The sequence below is a fragment of the Ammospiza nelsoni genome, chromosome 3 (genome assembly GCF_027579445.1).
Source record: "Ammospiza nelsoni isolate bAmmNel1 chromosome 3, bAmmNel1.pri, whole genome shotgun sequence".
Lineage (NCBI taxonomy): Eukaryota > Metazoa > Chordata > Aves > Passeriformes > Passerellidae > Ammospiza > Ammospiza nelsoni.
Window position 1 is genome coordinate 84,712,558 of NC_080635.1, and position 8,963 is coordinate 84,721,520.

Genomic DNA, 8,963 nt, shown 5'->3' on the forward strand with positions numbered 1-8,963 from the left:
CTCTCAAAAATTGCTGGCCTTGCTTCTTTTGGTGCACCTCAGGATGCCTTTGTCTCCCTGGGTTGCAAGTGATGTTGCTTGGTCACGTTGAGCTTTTTATCCAACACCCCCAAATCCTCTTCCCCACAGCTTCCCAAGCCATTCTTTGCCCAGCCTGTACTTGTATGGAGAGAGTCCCTGTAAGATCTATGTATTAGATAAGTGGGTCCTTATGGAGAGAGTCCCTGTAAGATCTGTGTGGGTCCTAGTTACTCCAAATGAGCTACAGCTGCGAAGTCCTTAGTTGGGCAGCAGCTGTAGCTCGTGAAGGTAACTGGAATAAAAAGGGGTGGGTCAAGAGCCCGGGAGGAGCCCCTGTGGTGGCTATGAAGAACTGTGCCACAGAGAAGAACAGCTTGGTAGAAAACCAGTGAGAAGGTATGAACTTAAAGAATATAAGGTAACAACAGTATGGGACTTGAGAAATATAATAATATGATTACAACATACTTGTGCTTGGAATTTCCCTGATCCAGGTGTAGGATCTTGCACTTGGCCTTGAAGCAGAAGAAAAGCATATTCAGCACCAACCAACACATCATGCAAAGAGCAATTTTCTTTTTGAACATACACCTAGTTTGTGCCATTGGCTTCCAGGTATCTATTCATAAATGTTTAGGAGTCCTCCCAGGCTGGATGTCTGTTCTTCCAAAGCATCAGTTGAAAAAGGCACGTTGTATCAAGTGCCTTCTAGAGTGCTTTCTGCAGTCTGCAGCACAGAAGATTAACTTGTTTTGTGAGACTGCCATCCTAATGTCATTTTGTAGTGAATCCCTCAGGATGAACTCTGTTCATAAATCCTTTATACTTGCATTTTAAAAATAAGTATGATTTTTTTTTCTCCATGACCTGCTAAATTAAGGAAGGAGACATAATTTCATATCCTATTAACCAATGTTTGCAAACTGGAATGTGAACTGAAGCTATGGATCACTGCTACTGGGAATGAGGAATGAAAAATTTAACAAAGGGAAAGATATAATTAACAGCAATATAAGTTCATATCTACTTTGTTAATAGGAATTAATATGGGACATTAATCTTATTTGATAATTTTGGTATGCTCAAGCTATCTGCTTATTTCATCATTGCCTTTTTAGGTACTAAGACAAATGCTGGGTAAAAATAAGTATCTATCTAACTTTGTATTCAGAGAACTGGATTAATTTAACACCCTTCAAGTTATTCTTCTTTGATCAGTTTTGAAATATCCTTGGCAATAAAAGAGCTGGAAAGAGAATTTCCTGAACTGAAGAAAATACACATCTCATGAAAAGTTGTTACTTATTAGACCTGTTCAAATCTATATTGTGAAATGGGTTATCTTAATTTAGTAATGTTACTTGTTGATGATATCTAAAAAGAGTGTACAGTCCAAACCTAAGAAACTCGTGTAACCTGGCATATCTTTATTTACATGTTATAATATTTAAAAAATTATATACTCCTCCTGAGGATGATGTTAAAATAAAAAGACCAATTCTTTTACATTTTAAAAATGGCAGTTTTATTAAACATTAACAACTGGGCTCTGAAATCCAAATGAACAAATTGTCTAACATGTAACTCAGCAGTTCCCCATTAATAGATCCTGGCTGGCAGTATGAAACTGGGACATTATTGATTACAGTTCCAATGAGATGTACTAGCTTTAATAAAGCCTACAAGGAACATGTGCAGGCAAGCCAGATTCAAAACTGAAACATTATCTAAACAGAGTTGATTTCAAATGTTTCAAATGTAAATAAACCACCGGGTGGTCCTTGAGACTGTCAGCAGTCATTATTTTCTGTAGTGTAAACAGGGCTGTCAGCTGGGATTTGTGTCACAGAGATAAAAAAGTCATTCTTCCCTTGCAAATCCCAGGCTGCTTTTAAAGCAAGTCAGGCACCTCCAAGATAGATGGAGAGTTCCTTTCTGGATTTTAGTGAAAGTATCTTATAAGCTGCCTTGAAAACCAGAATAGGTGTCTGAACTGTGTGGTCTGTGAGGTAAGTAAAGGTTAATGGAGTCAGCAGAGTAATAAGCCTTGAATTTCTGAAATGTCTAAATAAATGCATGATTTCCATCAATTCTGCGTGGGTTTTTTTTTTTGTTCAAAATTTTCTGCAGGTAGCAAAAGCTAAACCAAAAATCCCAGATGTTAATATATGACAAACATGAAACCTTGGATGAAAAAATCATTGTATGTTAGAGGCTACTGCTTCAATTGAACATAGAATCATGATCAGTTTAAGTGATTGAAAGTATTAGTTGATCACCAGGATTTGTATAATAGCTTTAAGTCAACTAATCTGATGCAGATATTTCAGAAGAGTGGTACTGCACTGTCTGCCCCTCCTTAGTTCAATGGCAGCTGAGCAATTAAAACATCTTAACAAATCTGGTCTGGCATATCTTAGCACAAAATTAATCATGTAATGCTATCTTCTGTATCAACAGTCACACCTTTATCTGATAGCACTGACATCCACAGGAGCATTGCCATTGGCTCAAATGGAAAGGTGATTTTGGACAGTGCTACACATCAGAATTTATTTCCAAAATCGTTGAGGATTTTTCCAACTGATTTCCTGGAAGACAGTAAAATTTCTGGGTCCTTATCAAGACTGTTTTTACACATTCTTTGAGACCCTTTTTTACAGTTGTTTACATGGTGCAATAAGTAGAATCAACAGAAAGCATGAACAATGTGGTTAACCTCTCCTGATGCCTCGGCTTCTCAATATGTATTACATCCCTTAGTAATTTTTGGAAGAGGAAAGAAAAGAGAATTCTTCCTCAGGAGTGTTACTTGAAACCTAAAAATCTAGGGAAACAATGCATGATAAATGAAAGCTTTTGAAAGCAACCAGGGTTCCATGGTGAATGTGAATTCTCACCCTTTTCTAGCAAAGAATATCATCACATTTCAATATGAATTAATGAACTGAATCCCATGGGTTCTTCCAAATGACTTGGCAAGATAAAGTCAGATGTATTTTACAAAAAAAAAAAAAAATCTTCATCTAAGAGTCTATGACCAGTCATGCAAAAGACAGAGAGACATGCAGTGAATGGTTTAAAAAAATCAAGAAATATTTATTCCTCTCTCCTACCTAAATCTTTATTCTCTGTTTGTATGTCCTGCAAAGTCTGCCTGTAGTGTTGTCTGTGTGATTTTCACATTGCCTGGCTACAGTTTTCCTTTCTCCTTTCTTTCAGTGCACTCCCCATGTCCCCTCAAGCAGCACCAAGCATTCCCTTTAGCCTTCCCCAGGGCATTTTGTACAGTCCTCTTGAGCCTCGTGTTCTTGTTTTGGGGAAACACCTGTATAGCATGGCTGGCATCCTCCCTTTAAAACAAATACTCGTACTTAACTCTGTAAAGTTGTCTATAGTTGTCTTTATCTTTTTCTCACTACAAAACCTTTCAATTTGCTTAACTGTGTAAAATACTATGAGCATCCCACTACTTTCTACTGCTAAGAGGAATTTGATGACCAACTCCCTCTGAGATCAATGAATTATATAAATAAATATAAAAATATTTATATTTTTATATTTTACATATAAATTTTAAATATAAAAACATTTATACTATAAAAATATTACGGGAATATTAAATATTTTTCTTTTGGGTCAGAATTACCTTTATTTGAAATGATGGTATATTTTAAACAGTTTTTTAATTCAGCAGGTGAGGCCAGCAGATGAGCTAGATGTGTCTTCATCCCACACATGCTTCAGGAGGTGCAAAACTTTCCCCACATGACATTTTACTGAGCAGCACCCCGGACAATCAGCTCTCACATACCATGTGCAGACCCACATAAATGAAATGATGACAGCAAGGGACTGTCCTTGCATAATACTGAGAAGTGTATGGAGGCCCAGTTTTGGGGTGCTGAAAGGGGAATGTTCTTCTTGGTATGTGGTATCCTCTGCTTCCTTAAATCACAGCTGTGGATTTTGTTTTTGCCACAAGTAATTTTTTCAACAGAATGGAATTTTCCACAAAACACTCCCTTCCACAAGAATTGCCCATTTTTAAAAGCCTTTGAAATAGGAAATGTTTAGATTGACAACATTTTTTTTCAAGTATTTTTCAGGTGTTCCAGCCCCCTGAGACTTTTCTTCTACTTTTCCTCATAGTTTTTCACCCTGCAGTGTATCTATAATTTTAATACATATTTCCCTTAGGTTTGTGTTTGTGCATTTCATGGCCTTTCACAGAAAACAAACTTATTTCAAGCTATTGAAATAAAAAGGGATAGAAACCCCTGAAGAATAACTGTGGATCAGAGATACTGTAAGCTGTAAATGGGTGCTCTATAATCACAGTACTTCCCTTTTTTCTTCACCTGGCATTTTTTTTCCTAACACTAACAATACATCAGCCTAGTAATAATCTGTAGTAAAGAAAATGCACTGACATGTCAGATTTGAATGTTAAAGGAAAACACATGGAAGCCACCTGGAACTGTGGCTGCAGAGAAAGAAGATTCTTTCAAATCCTGTTCTTCAGTATCTTTTTATAAATACTTGTTGCAGTTTTTTAGATTAATGCCCAAAGGCTTTACTGTATCAGCCAGTAATAAAGTGGAGGGACTGGGTAAGCTAGGGGTAGATTCTGTGTAGAGGTTCAGTGAGTGCCTCTCCATGTGTGTGCATCCATATGTGGGCTTTGGTGAAGAAGTAATGCCAGAGTGAACATCTTTGATTGGATTATGTTGTGTCTTGCCCTTTCCATCATCATTATATTATTAGCTGGTGTTTATTTTCATAACTGTGCTTTTACTACAGCTGTAAAAAAAAAAAAAAAAAGCCTCCTTTGAAGTTGAGAATTACATTGTGCTGGGAATATTACTTAAAAATTGGCTAAATACAGCAATGGAGGGAGGGGGCTGAGCCTGGGAATTTTAAGGCTGAGTGGAGCAAAAGCCATAGAAGTTCTGAAGCCCTGGTCTTGTGACCTTTAATAACACAGCTTTGCTACTCTTCCACTCCACAAACATCACTGCTGATTTACTTGCATGAATAGGATTTAAAGGATCAAAACTATAACTTGACACTGGTGGACTTACAGACACAGTTTGGTTTAGTCTACTGTAAGATCTAATTTTGCTCTGATTCAGAAGAGAAAAATTAGAAGAGCAAACTCCCTACATAGTCACTGGAGAGAGGTAAGTGCTTCCAGTGTCAGTAAAATGGCTAAAGCAGACAGCACAGATAACATGCTTCTGAAATACAACCGTGCCATGTGGTTCTTGGAAAGCGAGACAGGGACTTGGGTGCATGTTAGGATTAGCCAAAGAAAGATAAACTTATGGTGGAGTTCTTGCTACTTTCATTTGGAATGTTAATAGCTCAAATTAAACAGTGTAGAGTACTCCAAATACCAGAGCAATGAAAAAGTTTACAGCAATGATATCAACATTTGGAGGGTCCATATTTTTTCAAGGTCTGTTCACTTCCCATGACTTTTAACATATTTGTACATCGCCAAATATAACTCAGAGTACAGATATGATGTAGGCCTGATTTAACTTAGGTGCCTGGGTATAATTCCTTCACCAGATTTACCCCATAAGACCAAAACCAAACCAAATAATGTTGCTTTCTCTTGTAAAAGTATATTTTGTTCCGTAACAAACTTCCAGGTTTGTGTACTCAGAAGGAGGCCAAGGATTGAAACAGCAGAGAAAAATTTTCCCTATGAGTAAGAATAAAGTGATTTTCTAAAGTCAATGCAGAAATATAAGTAAACCCTACTAAAATTATGCCTTCTCTAAGCAGAGGTAAGTTTGTTCTCAAAGTCTGAAAACCTTGTCTTTTATGCTCCCGAATTCTAATGTTCTATGCAGCTTTCACATTACAGATGTCAGATGGAATCAAGGACTATCTCATTAAAAAGGAAGATGAAGTTTAGATCTCACATTTTTGCAAACAGAAGTTATCAAGGATGAGACTGCCAGGCTGGAAAAATGGCAACACAACAGACAGAGAGAAAAGAAGCTGGCATTTGTATCCATCCAGCACCCCAGTCTGCCACTTGCTGGATGCAATTTCTTGGCTGAGCCAAGAAATTGGCTCAAGACCTTGCCACTTACTTTTCCCCATGTGCAAGGTGAGGAACACCCTGTGCTCACAACACTGCAAGGACTAAAAAATGGAAGGAATTCCACATGGGCATGCTTGAGAGAAGGAAACCTATTTCTAAGCTGCTCCTGCTAGATTCTCTGTGATGGTATCTTGGCAGCCTGCTCAGCTTACTGCTTATGAGCAGTGGGATTGGGCTGGTGCCTCTCTTGAAGGGACAGCACGGTGAGAAGCTGAGCTCCCTGTGGTCTTCATGGTGTTAAAGAAAGTCAAAGGAAATCATTTGTAATATCAGTATGTGCCCACACAAAAATTGAAGCTGTATCCTAAAGACTTGCTGTCCTGGGCATCTACCACTCCAAAAGCAAACCTTTGGCCCCTTTATATTTTCACAATTATATGTATGTTATCAAAAAACAGTCAGAACGTGGGAAAGGGGAAAAAAAAAAGCTTAAAAATAAGCATCCTTGCTGTGGGAACATGGTGGGGGAAGAGTGGTAAAGACAGCAGCTCTCCCTCACATCAGAGCAGAGCTCTGTGCAAGGTTCTGTTGCCTTTGTGCCATTTATTTTCTGTTGCCTAAGCACCTGCCTGGCTTACACTAAAGCAAACAGGCAGCAAATGGGTCTCTCTTAGAGGCATTAAAGATGGCCACACTTTGTGCTTGCTAGGTCCAAAGCCAACAGGAGACCAGGCCAAGCAAATGCACTTTTCTTGTTTGGCAAGTTTGGGTGCTGCCTGTTTGCTGATGAGAACACACAGATATCCTCTCCTATCTAATTTGAAACATCTGTGGAAAGAAGTGTCACATGAATGGTAAATGCAGAATCGAAGGTTCTTGTTGCCAACAGAAAAAAAAAAGGCAAGGGAAAGAAAAGGCAATAAAAAAAGGTCTCATTTTTGCTGCTTTTCCATTGCTGTCCTTTAGTAAACACTAAAATGAAAACAACCCAAAAAGGAACCAATATTAAAATACTTTATATGCTAAAGAGGTTTGATCCAATTGCTCTGGAAATCAATAGGAATTAACTTTAGAGAGCTTTATAGTAAATGCCTAGGGCCATTCTTCTTTTAAGAATTAGCTGCCTCATTGAATGTATTTGAAGAGTTTGGGATAAAGTAAAGGGTGTTTGAATTACAGAGCTACTGGCTAATGTGTCAACAGCCATAGGGTCACAGCAGCCACAGCCCCAAGAAAATCACAGATTAAAAGAAACCATTGATATCAGCAAAAACATCAGTGGGCTCTGTACTAGCTCAAGGGTATCTGTGTTTACCATCCTTTTATGTTTGGGGTTTTTTTTGCTAAAACTTTGTATGTTCCAAATGAAATTAATGTCCTTGGGGCAGTATGAGAAGCTGAGCAAGGTTTCTTCCTAAGTGTCTGTGAGACAGGAAAGACGTAGTGCCCAGACAGTTTCTCATGCACATAGAGCAGGAAGAGTTCAAGACCAAGTTTTGTCAGACACAGAGAAAGGGATCAGTCACTCTTGGAAGAAGATCTTGTGATTCCAGATAAATAAAGAGGGTTAATAATATCTGACAAGTTAACATGGTCCCATCAGTCTGCTTCAGTGGCACTGCCAGACAACACTGGAAGAGAAAATGAGAAAATGTGTGAGAAAATGAGAGGTTAGACAAGTTAATGGAACACATGACCTTGTGAGGAAGCTGTAGAATAAAGGGTGAAAAAATGTTTATATCAGAAGACTGGTACCACCAATTAATTAATTGAAATATTTTGTGGTTCATGCGTCAGCCTCATTTTATTTTGGGAGTCAGCTTTAGCAACTTTGGAGGAAGATGGCAGAAGAACTGAATAATCCATTTGTTCCCATAAACTAAGGATTAATGGAATAGATGTCTGTTGTTCTTTTGAGTTCCAAATTATATTAAACATCCTTTTATTTCTCCTTATGCTCTTCCCACAAAGCCAAAAGCCGAGAATTGGCACAGCAGAAATATTGGCAAGGCCCCCCACACAAGGGTTACACCAAAACCTGTAGTGTTCTGTGAAGCCAGAAATTTGGTTAAAACTTGAAAGCCTTCTCAAGAAAAATGCTGTCACAGCTGTTTGTAATTTTTGACAGCAGAACTTTCCCTCCTGTGGATTGTGAAGAGCCACCCCGAGTGCTGGGCAGGGTGAGTCTGCAGCAGGAATGGCAGCACTGAGCAGCAATGGATCATGCAGGACTCAGTGGAGCAGTTCTTCTTTTGGCCTCTGCACACCTATCCCGAATGGATGTGATCTCTGAAATGCACCAGGAGCAAGTAAAAACACTTATTTATTTTCATTCACTGTCCTGGAATGTTTGTTTTCCCTCTTGCTTTTGGGCATCAACTCAGCAGAATCAAAGAAAAATACATTTTTTAGCTCAATACAAAATCCAGCATACAGGCAAGAAAGGGACAGAGCTGGTCATTGATACTTTTGTTCTTAGATATTTGTGTGCACATCACTACTGTGATACAGGGGCTGTACCAAGCTACCCAGATTTTTTTTGCGAAGAAGCACAGAGTATCTTGACATCTCAGGTGATTCTATAACTACAGAAATTCAACACAAGTAATTTATTTACATGACCTGGCAGTCCTTTCTGCAAGTCCATGTAATGTTCAAATGCTAACATTAGTATGAGTTCCACAGATTTTAATCTGCTTCTACATTTTTATGTTTATCTGATCATTAAGTGAGCATCTGTACTTCATATTATAGAACAAAATTTACTGAGGAAATAATATACAGTAGGGAGAATATCCATGAAATAAGTACATTTTGAACATAGTTTGGCTGACATTCAAAAATGCAGAGCCCTGATGGCTCAGTCCATTTCAGTGGGATT

At 38.3% G+C, this 8,963-nt stretch overlaps 1 long non-coding RNA gene across 1 annotated transcript; it reads left to right on the forward strand.

Annotated features, from left to right (window-relative positions):
• Positions 1–353: 353 nt before the first annotated feature.
• Positions 354–1,663, forward strand: LOC132071426 (uncharacterized). Its single transcript, XR_009418111.1, has 2 exons — positions 354–417; positions 516–1,663. It is a non-coding gene; the product is annotated as an uncharacterized LOC132071426 (long non-coding RNA).
• Positions 1,664–8,963: the final 7,300 nt, after the last annotated feature.